Source organism: Cryptomeria japonica, chromosome 2 (assembly GCF_030272615.1).
Source record: "Cryptomeria japonica chromosome 2, Sugi_1.0, whole genome shotgun sequence".
Lineage (NCBI taxonomy): Eukaryota > Viridiplantae > Streptophyta > Pinopsida > Cupressales > Cupressaceae > Cryptomeria > Cryptomeria japonica.
Window position 1 is genome coordinate 262,023,554 of NC_081406.1, and position 13,576 is coordinate 262,037,129.

Here is a 13,576-nt window from a genome sequence, read left to right on the forward strand (position 1 = left end):
GGGGGAACACCTAGGGTTCGATTTTCCGCTTTACATTTTGGTGAACCTGACGTGAAACATCCTAATTCTTATTATTCATGGTTAGATCTGAAAAATTTGCTTCCTTGATTACATTTCCATTTTTGATCTTTTGCAAATTTTAGAGGTTAATTGCATAAAAACCCTAAATTTTCTTTTTAGTAATTGAGCTTGCGAGATGTTTAATTGTTAATGCTTGTTTCAGATCTACCCTCCTATTGCAAATTGTCAAATCATATTTGTGCTTTAATTTTGAAAATTAAGTGGTTAAGTGTCAAAACCCTAATTTTTAAAACCCTCTTGATTCAGCCTTTGACTGATGATTTCACTGATCAAAACACCTCCAAATCGGCTGTAACTTTGGATTCCGCAACAAAATCATAATATCTTTCATCCCTGAAAATTTTGAAAAAAGTTGCGACGACCGTGTGCACCCCGAGCGCCATCGTCCCCGACATTTTTTTTCAAAATTTCAGGAGCTAGATCTTACTGTATTTTTCTGCTAAAATCCAGAATCTTGGCTGATTTCATCAATTCTAACACTTTCAAAATTAAAGTCAAAGTTGGTCTAGTGATTGCTTGGATTAAGGCTTATAATCATTCAAAAATTGTCGAAATTGAAATTTTGTGTTAAAATTGTGTTTCTTACTGTCCTAAATCTGAAAAGTGTGTTGGCATTCATGCGAAGTTCCATTGCTTTATTCAAATTTTTGCAGTTTGTCACTTTTGAAATTAAGTGTTTAATTGCAACAACTTTGATTTCCGCTTTCAAAATTGAATTTTGCGTGAAATTGAGTCAATTTTTAAATTTCAAAGCTTGCATTGCTTTTAGTATTCCCTCTAAAATCATAAAATTCAAAATTTCAGTTTCCCTCTCTTTTTCAAAATTCAAATTTTGCATTTTTCAACAATCTTGGTAGGGTTCAATTTTGAGATTGCAACTTTAATTTGGCCTATCTACAGATCTTAAAATCACTCAATTTTTTCAGATTAGCTTTAAAATCATCATAACTTTCATCCCTGAAAATTTCAAAAAAAGTTGCGAGGACCATGTGCACTCCATTCGCCACGGTCCCTGACATTTTTTCTGAAATTTCGGGAGATTGTCCTAATTGTATTTAACAGCTTAAATCTAGGAGATTGGCTGATTTTATTGAAATTTGCTACCTCTAAAATTCAAAATCTTCTCTCTCTCTTTAGTGCATGAGTTTTACAACAATAAGCCCTACTTACACTATTCCCGTTAGACGAAGCCTTAGAATTAAGTCTTTCCAAGGTTTAATTACTGAGGAGATGGACCCTAATTTGAATGGCCTTTTTAACGAGGACACGGGTAATTCCTCTAATCCTCTTAATGATGAAGAAGCTCTCCATGAGGTTTCTGTAGAACAACTTTCAAAATTGGATAACCAATTTGATGATTTTCGACAATGGATGTCTCAAGAATACCCTGGTAGTCAAGCTCTTTCCTTAATTGAGGGTCTAAAACGTATGGTTCAAAGTGATAAGAATGGAATTGATATTTTGCATAGTATTGCACACATTGTGGATTTGAATGTGATGCCTATGAAGAGTTGTGCCGAAATTTTGGGTTATACACAACCTCCTACTCAAGTCAATCATTCTATTCCTTTGACAACTTCTATTGCTAGTATACCTACTTTTACATCAAACATAATGACTACTTCAATACAAGACATTCCACCTATGATCACTAGTCATGGGGGCAATCCTTCTTCTTCAATCAACCCTCTTCCTTCATTCAATCTGACTTCCTCGTTCATTCCTTCAATGAATGTCCCTATTACATCTCCACAAATGAACATGACGCAAGGGGGCGATTCATTTAACCATTCCATTCCTCCTTGTAGTGTTCCTTCTTTCCAATCATCTCCTATGACTAGCTATCATAGTGTCCCGCCACCTTACTCTCAATCAATACCTTCTTTCAATAACATAATACCTCCATCACAATCTAACACGTCTAATATGAACTCTTCGACTGAAGTGACCATTAACAATCTTGCACAAACTGTCTCTTCTTTACAGCAACAAATTGCCTCTATGAATCAATCTAAGTTTAGTGTGCCCACATTTGATGTTGTGAGCCTACTTTCTCTTGACATTGTTCGAGCTATCCCCCCTAAGCATGTTGAAGTCCCACAATTGGAGCTTTATAATGGTAAAGGTGATCCTCTAGCACATGTTAAGACCTTTCAAACAATATGTACTGATTTTGCTCATGACCAAAGGTTGCTTGCAAAACTGTTTACTAGAAGATTAAGAGATAAGGCTCTACAATGGTATTTCTCGTTGCCTTCCTATTCTATTACTTCCTTCCAACAACTTGCAAATGCTTTTATTCAACAATTTCAAAACAATATAAGTCCTAAAGTTACTTTGATTGATTTAATGCATTGCAAACAAGGTGTTAAAGAAAAAGTGACTGATTTCATTGGTAGATATAAGCATTTGTGTGCTCAAATTTCTTTTCCAGTACCTGACAATGATATTCAAAGAATCTTTATTTCTAATTTACAAAAAGATATTAGAGAAAAACTTCTATTTTCTGAGTTTACTTCTTTCCAACAGTTGTGTGCAACTCTTCACAATTATCAACTGACTGTGAGTCAAATGGAACAAGCAAATCCTATGGCTCCGAGTGATAAGGGTGATAGTAGTCAACAACCATTTGGGAAGTTTAAACCGAACAGAGAGTTCATTAAGTTCAATGAAAACATCATCAACAACAATGTGAATGCAGCATCAGGTGTGCCTCCTATTTCTAAGTTTTTCAAGAAAGAAAGAAAGTTTACTCCTTTGAATGAATCATTGCATAGTATTATGAATAAGTTATTGGAACAAAATGTGCTTACTCTTCCTCCTATAAGGCAAATTGATCCTGCAAAGATTTGATTGATAATAATACTATCTCTGTTTTAGATGTGAATGATAAAGGCAACACATCTGTAGCTCCTCCTAACCAAAATCTTAAGATTTTTACTGATCCATTACCTTCTCATACCTCTAATGTGATTGAGACTAATGATTCCTCTCTCTCACCTGATAGTCTTGTGTCTATGACTTCGAATGTGATTAACTTTGTAGAGCAGCAGAAAATCCTTGAAGAACCTTCCATCACATTTGATTCCAGTGAAACTATCAGGGCACCTGATGGTCCTCTATATATAGTTGCAAAAGTCAAGAATACACCTTGCCGTGGAGTGCTTATTGATCCTTCTTGCATGGTTAATGTCATTACTGAAGAATTTATTTTTACTTTGCAATTGAATCAAGTGATCTATGACAAAACAAATGTGGTTGTGAAACTATTTGATGCATTTTCTTCTCCTGCAATTGGCTCTATTACATTACCTATTGAGGTCCATAACAAATCCCTTGATGTGAGCTTTGCTATTATTCCATCATCCGAACAATTTTGTGTGAAGCTAGGCTATCCTTGGCTATCTTCCATGAAAGCTATTGCTTCTCCTATTCACAAGTGTTTGAAATTTCCCCATAATGGTGAAGTTGTTACTGTCAATCATAGTCTCTTTAAACCAGCTGAAAGAACTTCTAGCGTTCCTATTGATTATTTTTGGCCTAAACAATTCCAATCTCTTCCACCGCGAAGTGATCATCTTTTCAAATCTTATCAAAAGTGGAAAAAAGATACGATCCTATCTCTAAGTGAACCTAGAACACCCAAACTTGATATTCCTATCATTCTTGAGAAGGAAGTTCTTCCTTTTAAAGATAAAACTAATGTCTTTCCTCAAGAAGATTCCCAACCCATCCCTATGGATGTGACTATGTCTATGTCTAATAAAATTTCTAAAGGTAGACCTATACCTCCTCGTCATGATGGACTTGGTCTTCTTCCTAAACTCGATATTCCTCCTTTATATGGAGCAGTTCCTCCTCCTTCCTCTTATAGAGAGAAGAGACCTTCCTCTTCTCCTATTATTCAACCTAAGAGAGGACAACCCAAACACCCAAGTGATAAGGATGAGAACATTCCTCCTCCTCAATCTTCTCAACTTCCTACTAAGACTAGACGAAATCGTTCTGCATGTGAACGCCGACGAAAGCGTCGTCTTAGAGCTCAGGCAACTGCTTCTCAAACTTTGCAATCCCCAAAAACACCTTCAACTAGTATTATTCCATTTTCTCCTCAGCCGAAAATTGAGCCAAAATCTCCTAAACATAAGATGCATGATGGTCTTGATCTTGTGCGAGTTAAAGATCCTATTTTTATAAATCTTGATGATGATATAGATGAAAATGTTATTCATGATGAAAATGTTACTCTTCTTGCTTCTGATAGTGAATATGAATATGTTGATGTCGATAACCATTTATCTAACGAATTTTCTAAAGCACTTATCCTAGCTCCTAGACAAGAACAACGTGGCTTGGAACATGAACATAGCCCTTGTTTGGATCTTGTGATAGCTCCATCTGCTGTGTTGGATGTTCCTCCTCTAGCGTGTTTCCTGCCTTCCTAAAATATTGATCAGCAAGATCGGGGGGTGGATGACGTGCTAGACTAGTTCATTAGCATAGCAGACTCTCTCCTCCTCTCTTGATCTCTTTTGTTACTTCTTCTATGTGTTATTCTCATTCTTCTATTTGTTGTCCTTAGTGTTGTCTACTTGAGGACGATGCAAAGCATTGAGATCTCTTTTGGTCTCTCTCATGTTGACTCAAAAGACACATGTGTTCCCTTCTTCTAGGTGACCTTCCTTGATTGGGGAATGAAGAACAATTATGCATACATACATATGATATACATGAATTATCATACAACATACTGACCCCAAGAAAATCAAAGTCACCTCGTGCTTTGTGTTGTGTCTATTATCCTTGGGTTTATCTCACACTTGGGGGCTAAATCCTTGTGATAACGTGCTCCTTTCCCTTCTCATTTCCTATATGTATCACTACCTTAAAGCAATCACCCCCGATGAGGCGTGTGCGGTCGCTTTAACGTAGGGGGGCATACACCCCGTTCATATCTCTTCAAGATACTTGAAAATTTCTTGGCAAATTTAGCTTTGCCTTGAAAATTTTTGATATTTTTCTTGCATGACTCATAGTGAGGGAACCTTACTACTGACAGTCATGGTTCTCCCTCGTGATCTTCCCTTTTACTTTGTCAATCGAAGTCGTAAGATCCTTAGTCCACTGGGGGCTTGGTGTATCTTGCCTCCTTGACGTGGTGAAAGTCTTTCAATGTTGTTTCCTTGTACTTTATCGGAAGTATGGGCGTACGCTTATACTCCCGCTAAAGTGGGGGCTAAATGTAGCATCTTAAAATTGCGACACTTGCAATTTCAACTGCATTTGGGTCTTCACGATGGCGGCGCAACGTTGAACCTGAATGGAGACCCCGAAACCTGTTTGCGACACCAAAATCTGCATCTTTTTGCACCTTGGCCTGATCCTTCCTTGCACCCTGCTGTCCCGGGAGGTGGGACCATGGTGCCTAGTGCCTTGGGCGCCCTGGTCCCTGGCCCTATTTTGGGCCCGGTCTCTTGTTGGGCATCGGGTCTTTAAGTTTGCAATTCGGAAAATAATGCTTCTAGGTCGGCCTAAGGTCGGAAAAATCAGTCTCCTAACCCTAATTGACAAGTATATAAACTACATTTCCCCTCCCAGAAAAAGGGGTGGTGGTAGTGCAAGAGGCGGAAGCGATATTCAAACATTCAAGCATTCCTTCAAGCAATTGAGCATTCTAAGTCTCCATTCAAGGCTAAGTGTTGCATTCAAGACAAGGATTCAACCATTGAAGAGGAGATCACCTACAACATACAAAATACAACATTCATTACACTTTCGCATGTAAGAATACAAACATTCTTACAAAAAGGTATCAGTACTTGTTTACATTACAAACATTTACATTTACAACATTCTCATTTCTTGGTTAATTCCAAAACTGGGGTTTGACCTAAAGGAAAACCCCTAATCCCTAACCGCCCAATCATCCTCTCTTTTCTGTGTGTAGGTTACAGGTACGCGGCTGTAATTGAAGATCTGGAATCCTTGTGTAGAGATGAACAGATCCCCCTTCGTTTCATGGATTTTTCGGAGGACCGTGTGCACTCCGGGCGCCATCGTCCCGTCAACTTTCGCTCAAATTTGTAGGACAACATCGTTTCGACATTTTACTGCTAATTTCAGGTCCGTAGCTTCATCTTGTGTCCCTATCTCCGTTTATAAGCGAATCTTTCCTACTTCACATGTACTCCTAGTTCAAACCTTCTATCTACATTCTTTACAAAAGAGGGTATCCTTGATGTCTCAACCCTTGAAACTCATTTAGAATTCAGTCTTGCCTTGTGTGGGATTGGATCTTGTGAGTTTCAACCCCTCTTTTGAATGTAAATTCCCTCCTAAGTGAAAACTGTCAACCCTAGTGACCTCCTTTCTCCCTCCTTGGAGTGGGGGGAACACCTAGGGTTCGATTTTTTGCTTTACACTTACAAAATAGAGATATGAGATAAGATAAGAAGCTTAATGTTTATATCAAACAATCCACTATCAAAATCACACCACACTTGAACACTACTGTTGTTCTAATTCTGCAAGCTAGAAAACACACTAACCAACCACTACCAGAAACACCAAAACACTAATAACTTTCTCAAAACTAACCAGAATCACACCAAATAAAATGAAAATGACTAAAATAACATAGTCAACCAATCCAATACCTCAAACTCGCAACTTGGAAGCCCCGAATGTGTTGCACACATCCCAAGGTAAGTCTAAAAATGGCACTACAGTATCAGACTTCGATTGGTAACCAAAAATTATGATGACCACCAAAATCCACACCAATATAGGAGAATGCTTGTATTCCCAATACGCTTCCAAAGAGCCAATACCCAAAATGATGCAATCACTGGGTCAAGAGGTATGAGCAAAATATGGTTTCAGCAACGCTGAGACCAACAACAAGGAAACACTCCAAAATCCACACAAAACTCTCCACAATTTGCAAAACACTCACAAACAACACTGAAATTACAAAAACACATTTAGGTACAATCTTCCAAGTACAAAACTGAGACTTAGCTAGGAAGCCACACTTCGAAGCTCGGATTTTCAATCGCCAAACCGACAGCATAACAATGCAATTTCATAAGATACCAAAATGAGAGCCCAAGGCTCTTACTTATAACTTCTTGCTCCACCAAATTGAAATAAAAATTCACACAAACACGCCCAATTTACATGTCCTCCAAGGTGCCCAACACATTTGAATTTAATTAAACATGTCCCCTCAAAATGGCATCCACTTATTCCCAACTCCCTAGGCAAAGTTTGAACTTTTGCTACGTGAACAACTTGCAGTATTAAAACAATATAAACATGACATGTTTAATCATTCTTAATGCCACCTGACTAAGGGAAATAATAATTTTACTAGCATATATTTATCCTTTTCCGTAAGTCACCCAAAACACAATTAATCAGTAATAAAATAATTAAATATTAAAACTTAGGATAAGGAAATAATATTTAATTCAATAACTTATAACTTCGGTAATGATTAACATCAAAATCAAGGATGAAGATGTGCGATGAAGACCACAGAACTACGCTAAATTAGGACCCTGTCCGAGACTGCTAATAATAGAAATGCTCAATACTGCCACTTACTAAAAATAGTAAGTCATGAAATACTTCTCCGAAAAATCATTTGAGGAGCCCAGAATGGACGGTTAAGATTGAAAGGAGATGGAGGGCTAGGATTGAAGGAAGGTGAGGCGACTTAGAGAGGACAAGTGGGAGATCCAAGAGATCCTTGACATAAAGGCATTTCTAATCTCCACACTCCTTGAGGACATGGAGAAGAGATCCCTAAGTACACTAGGAAGAGGAGAAAGGAATTAAAAATTCCTTGGGAAGGAGAAAGGGAGTTAAAAAAATTTTGAAAAGAGGGGGGCATTGGAAGAGTAAAGGATTAAAAGAATTAAAAATTCCTTGGGAAGAGGGGGCATGGAGAGACTCAAGGAATTCAAAATTCTTTGGATAGACAAAAGTGGGTGGCATTTAAGGTTGGAAGCTGAGATGGGAAAGCCATTTATGGCAAGAGATTGACAACTTCCTAATCATGAATATTAGGAATGTGCAAGTGGTTAGGTGAGATAATGAGGGATTATGAGAGCAAGTGGGTGAGTTAGGAGGACGTGACATGAGGAGAGACAATTAGTGGAGGAACTTTAAATTGGAACAAATGATAATGATGGTTAGGCCTAGATTAATTAGGCTAAATATCATGAATTACGAGGATGATTTGTAGGAATCAAAGTATTACTTAATTAATTAGAATTAATTAACTAATTAGGATTAGAAGATAACATTGAAGAAATTGGCTAAGGTTGGAAATTGAATGAATTATAGAAGAATTAAGAATTTATATAATTAATTGACAAATTAATTATATAGCTAAAGTGACAAAATTAATTAAAATATAATTTAATAATTAATTTTGAGAAGAATGAGGACTAACATAATTAATTATGCGAAAAGGGATAATTAATCAAATATTAATTTTAGATGTCTACAAGGTTCACTTTCATAGACACAGTTATAGAAGCGAGAAGGAGCCCCTAGCAGTAGAGCAAGCAACCATGGTGCTTATCCCTCAACACAAGAAGCGTGAAAAGCGATTTTGCTTGTACCAACGGTTATTTGAGCATGAGGCATGCTAGTACGCACCCTAAACCATCCCTTGTTTTAGTAGATTAGGTGCATTTAATAGTCATAAAGGAGGAAAAAATGTTAGCAGGGCGTTGATGCTGATCATTATTTCATCGTATGCACCCATCCTACGACGTCTCTACCTAGAGCACGTCACTCGTGCTGACGAGGGAGTGCATGTGTAGATGTTGATTTATGAATTAGCACCTACATTGGGAGGAAAAGTGGGAAATTATCAAATAACGTATGCACCTATGAAATGATGTAGGCACTATTGTTTCAGTGTCTCGGCTCAAGGAAATGTCATCTCTACTTGGGAGGGAAGAATAGGTTGAAAAGGAAAAGTCAAGAAAGATGAGGGTCACCATGGGGATGCCCCAAAATGTCTCAAGGGGGAATGATTAGGCTAAGTAGGCTACAGTGGGTGCATGAGTGGTCGTGTGTGTGTGCACACAATGCCATGATGACATCACTGATAGAGAGGTGGCATAGCGACACCCATTCGTTTCATCTGCCTATTGGGGAGGCATCTATCACTTTGGAGAATGTGTGGTGCATCCTAAGACTACTAATTTGGGGAGTTATCCTTGAGTACTGGCTGGAGCATGGTGATCATTAAATTCAACTTATTTGTAACACATATGAGATTGGAGCCTGCCATGGAGAGAAATTGATTAATCCTGAGCTTGGTACTATATTTGGCTAGTTTTCTTAGTAGATAGATGATGCTTGACCTTAGTGGGCATGAGTTTTTTATTGGATGGGTGAGGTGCATGTATGACATGTTGGAGGATGGAGTATAGTATGCTTGGGGGTAAACTATGCTCGACCAACTCTACCATGATATTCACATGTGTGTTTGTCATGGGTACAAGAGCTTAGGGTTAAGGGTCACACTTCTACATATCTAGGCCTTCGAGCACATAGTCATATGCTGCCTGCTAGGGGTGAGAGACCGTCAACCTCAATTTTGCTTATATATATATATATACACGATGGGCTACTTCATTGCATTTGACTAGGGCTTATGAGTTACTGGTGGCACTTCTTAGACGAGATACAAGATTTTACCTAAAGGTCATATAGGCCCTGTGAGGCATGGGAGGAGGACCATTACTACATGTCCTTCATGCAAAGTTAGTGTTGGCTGATGGGATGAACCATACATATCATTGATCAATATCTTTCACATAGGGTCATGAGGCAGTTTGGTCTCTAGCAAGACATTGTGGGAGAGAAGCGGACACATCCTCGAGTCACCCATGAGACAGGTACATGGGGGATGCCATAGGTCCCTTTATGACACATACGAGTTTTACCAGGATAATACCAATGGTGTGGGTACCTAGAGCTGATGTGATAGATGCAGGGACCACACATGTGTATGCAACATGGTGGGATTATCACTGGCTAACTCGATTGACCATCCCCGTCCAAAGTATTAGGAGCGAATGAGGTAGCAGCCTTAGTGGATCAGGTCAAGGGGGGAGAGGGGGAGGAGGGGAGGGATAGAGACATCCCCATGGGTGAGGTAGGAGCATGAGGGGGGAGGAGGAGAAAAAGGGTGTGTAGAGTTCCCAGAAGAGGACAAGGGAGGAGGGGGTAGATGCCTCCTCAAGTATAGGTATAGGCTCCTCTTGCACAAGTACAAGTACCCCGGGTTCAAGGACAGGTGTTGATAGTGCCACCACTAATAGAACAACCATAGCCATGACCACAAATCACACAAGCCATGATAGATCATAATATGATTGAGAGGGATGTTGAGAGAGCTCGAGCAATGAGCTTGGAGGATGAGGTAAAAAGAGAGAGGACTAGGGCAGATGGGGAGTAGACTTGAGCTGATAGCTTACAGGCCAAGCAAGATAGATTACAAGTGGCTTTAGATGCCATGATAGCAGAGAGGGATGCCTATAAGATAGAGGTAGAGGTCATAGAGGAGGCCCTAGAGGAGGTAGGGGTGGGGAGATGGTGGGTCGAATTCAGGAGCTAGAGGGAGTGAGGGCACAACTGACACATGCCCAGGTAGATTCTACCCGATTATGCAGAGAGAGGGATAAAGCACAACAATCCCTAGTACCTACAAGACTAACCCAAGTATTTATAGATGTTATAGAGTCATGATGAGCAACAAAGAGGACCTTATAGGCACAATACTATAGAGGGCTATATCAAGATGTAGTGCATATAGATCAACGAGCTCCCTCCTTCGTCGAGAGAACACAGACACGACAAACTCGATCGTAAGAATTGGGAGTTTTCGTAGGGATGAGAGCACCATGACCCCCACCATTAGGTCCCTCAGGAGGATGGGTAGATCTCTCCACGACAGATAGAGAGAGCATTGGGTAGGGTGCAACATATGGACTCAGTCATTTTTTATGACCCTTCGAGGATATTATTTCATTATACCATGATTAGACACATCATTAGCTTTGATATACATGAGATGACTATGATTTTTGGAGGCGATTCATTTATATGTTGTGTATTATGATGGATATTTATTATGGGTTGTGATGGACTATATGATGGTTATGGATGATTATTATAGTTATGCTTATGTTATGGCAATGATGATGATTATGATGCTCCTAACATGTATTTGATGTTATTTATAATTATATGATATGCATGGATGTTATGTTTTTATATGATGGTTATGATCATGATAGATATGCATGCATATGTAGGATGGGCCTAACACATATGTTTGATGCAAGTGGAGTATGTATGCATGTGATTATATCATTTTTTATGATGATGGCTATATGACAGTCTGACAATTTTGATGGATGTAGGATGAGTGTACTATGATGTATATGTGTATTTAGGTGATGTAATTGTGATGTATATGTGCATGATGTCCGATGAGGCATATGAATGTACTACAATGAATATGATGATGATGTATTTTTATGATTTTTATTGGTATGATATGCATTGGGAAATAGAATGTAATATATTAGGGATGGATTGAAATGAATCTTAAGGAATGCAAATGATATGATATAAATGAAGTGATGATCCTAAAAATGGAAATGAAAATGAAAATGGACCTAAACAAAAAATGTTATAAAATAAACCTGAACATAATGTGAATGAAATGAATCTTAAAATGAACCTACACAAAAGTGATGTGAAATGAACCCTCAAAATGAAAATAAAAATGACTTAAAATGATATGAAAGGAAGCTTAAAATGAAAGATAATCCACTAGCTAATAATGCAATGAATACTAAATGATCTTCATAATGTAATGGATGCAATCTAAAATATGTAATGTAATTATAAGTGTGAGCTAATAAATGCAAAATACTATTTGTAATGAATAAATGCAATGAATGCAACCTAAGCATGGAATAAAATGCCACCTAAGGAAGGAATGAAACCTAATGAATGAATGCAACATAAGCCTGTAAGGTGCATAATGAGTGTGTGGTGAGGTGAAAATGCAAACAAAAATTTGTATTTTTGTGATATGTTAACCATAGTACAATAAAATAGGTGGATAGAATAAGGGGGAGAGGGGAGAGTGAATAAATTGGTGTCTTAAGAATATGAAAGGATGAAAGGGGGGAATGGGTTTATTGTGTGGAGAGCATTCCTAGGTTTTGATATTACAACGAATTATCTACACCATTGGCTATAGAAATCAGAACATTATGAATATCCGATGTGTGGACTAGACTATTAAACAATATGTTATCCCTATGCATGCAAGTTCACAATGAACCATGATGAAATATATGTGATACTTATTGGATCACGCAAGAGAAACAGAGAAACACGTCATGCCACAAAAACTATGCCCCATTATACACCAACCAAGACATATCGATATATAGGATGATTAAGGCAACCTTGAATAGGTATAGGCATGGGACACAAAATAAAATATCAGTAAAAAAAATCAAGCATGCAAACAACCCACATGGCCCACAAACATCTCTTGCTAAGAGTAGGATATGGATGTGGTTATACTTCCATACATGGGAAGGATGCATCTTGATGGGCATGGTGATTGGATAGATTGATGGAAGGCAAAAAAACAAGATAATTGTGTGGGGTTTGTGAATGGAAGGATATCCACTCGGATTTTATTATTACATTGTGGATAGGTGTTCCATCTATGTGCAAGTCAAGATAAGCTCAGATAGATGAGAAGCTCAGTGTAATGGGATAATCCTTCTTCATGGCAATTGGACTTAGCTCATAATCTCATTCAAGAAGAGGAGGGGATGGTAGCGAAATGGTGCAGAATGAAAAGTGCATGACTGGGACCAAGAATGCTTGCACAAATCGATCGAACTGGAGTGGGATGAAATGGCAATGAAGGGTTGAGTGGGAATGGGGTGAATGAATGGATGAGGAATGTGATAAGCATCCAAATAGATGGTGGATTTGACTTATTTACCTTGATGCCTGAAATCATATTTTCACCAAGGTACTTGCCCATAGTGCCACAAAGTGGTTTTCACTAATGGACGAAAAGATTTTTCTTTACTTTTTTGCTTTTTCTGTTTCTTTCTATTTTAAATTTAATGTTTGGCAAACTTTTTAACATGATCAACAATGTTGGCATGACATGCCCTCCAACTCCATGTGAAATGATTTTTAACCTGGAGCTGTGAACCAATGAGGCCACAAACGGGGGACCCCATCCCCACACTTCACTTGTTCAAACTTGCGAGCACAATGGCCTAATGAAGACACAATGCTTGCAAGCACAATGGCTTAGTAGGGGTTTGAACCTTGGTGGTTGCTTCACTAACAAAGTGTTTTAACTACGACACTACATGTTTGAAGACTCATTTTTTTTTGGATTTTTTTGCTTTTATTT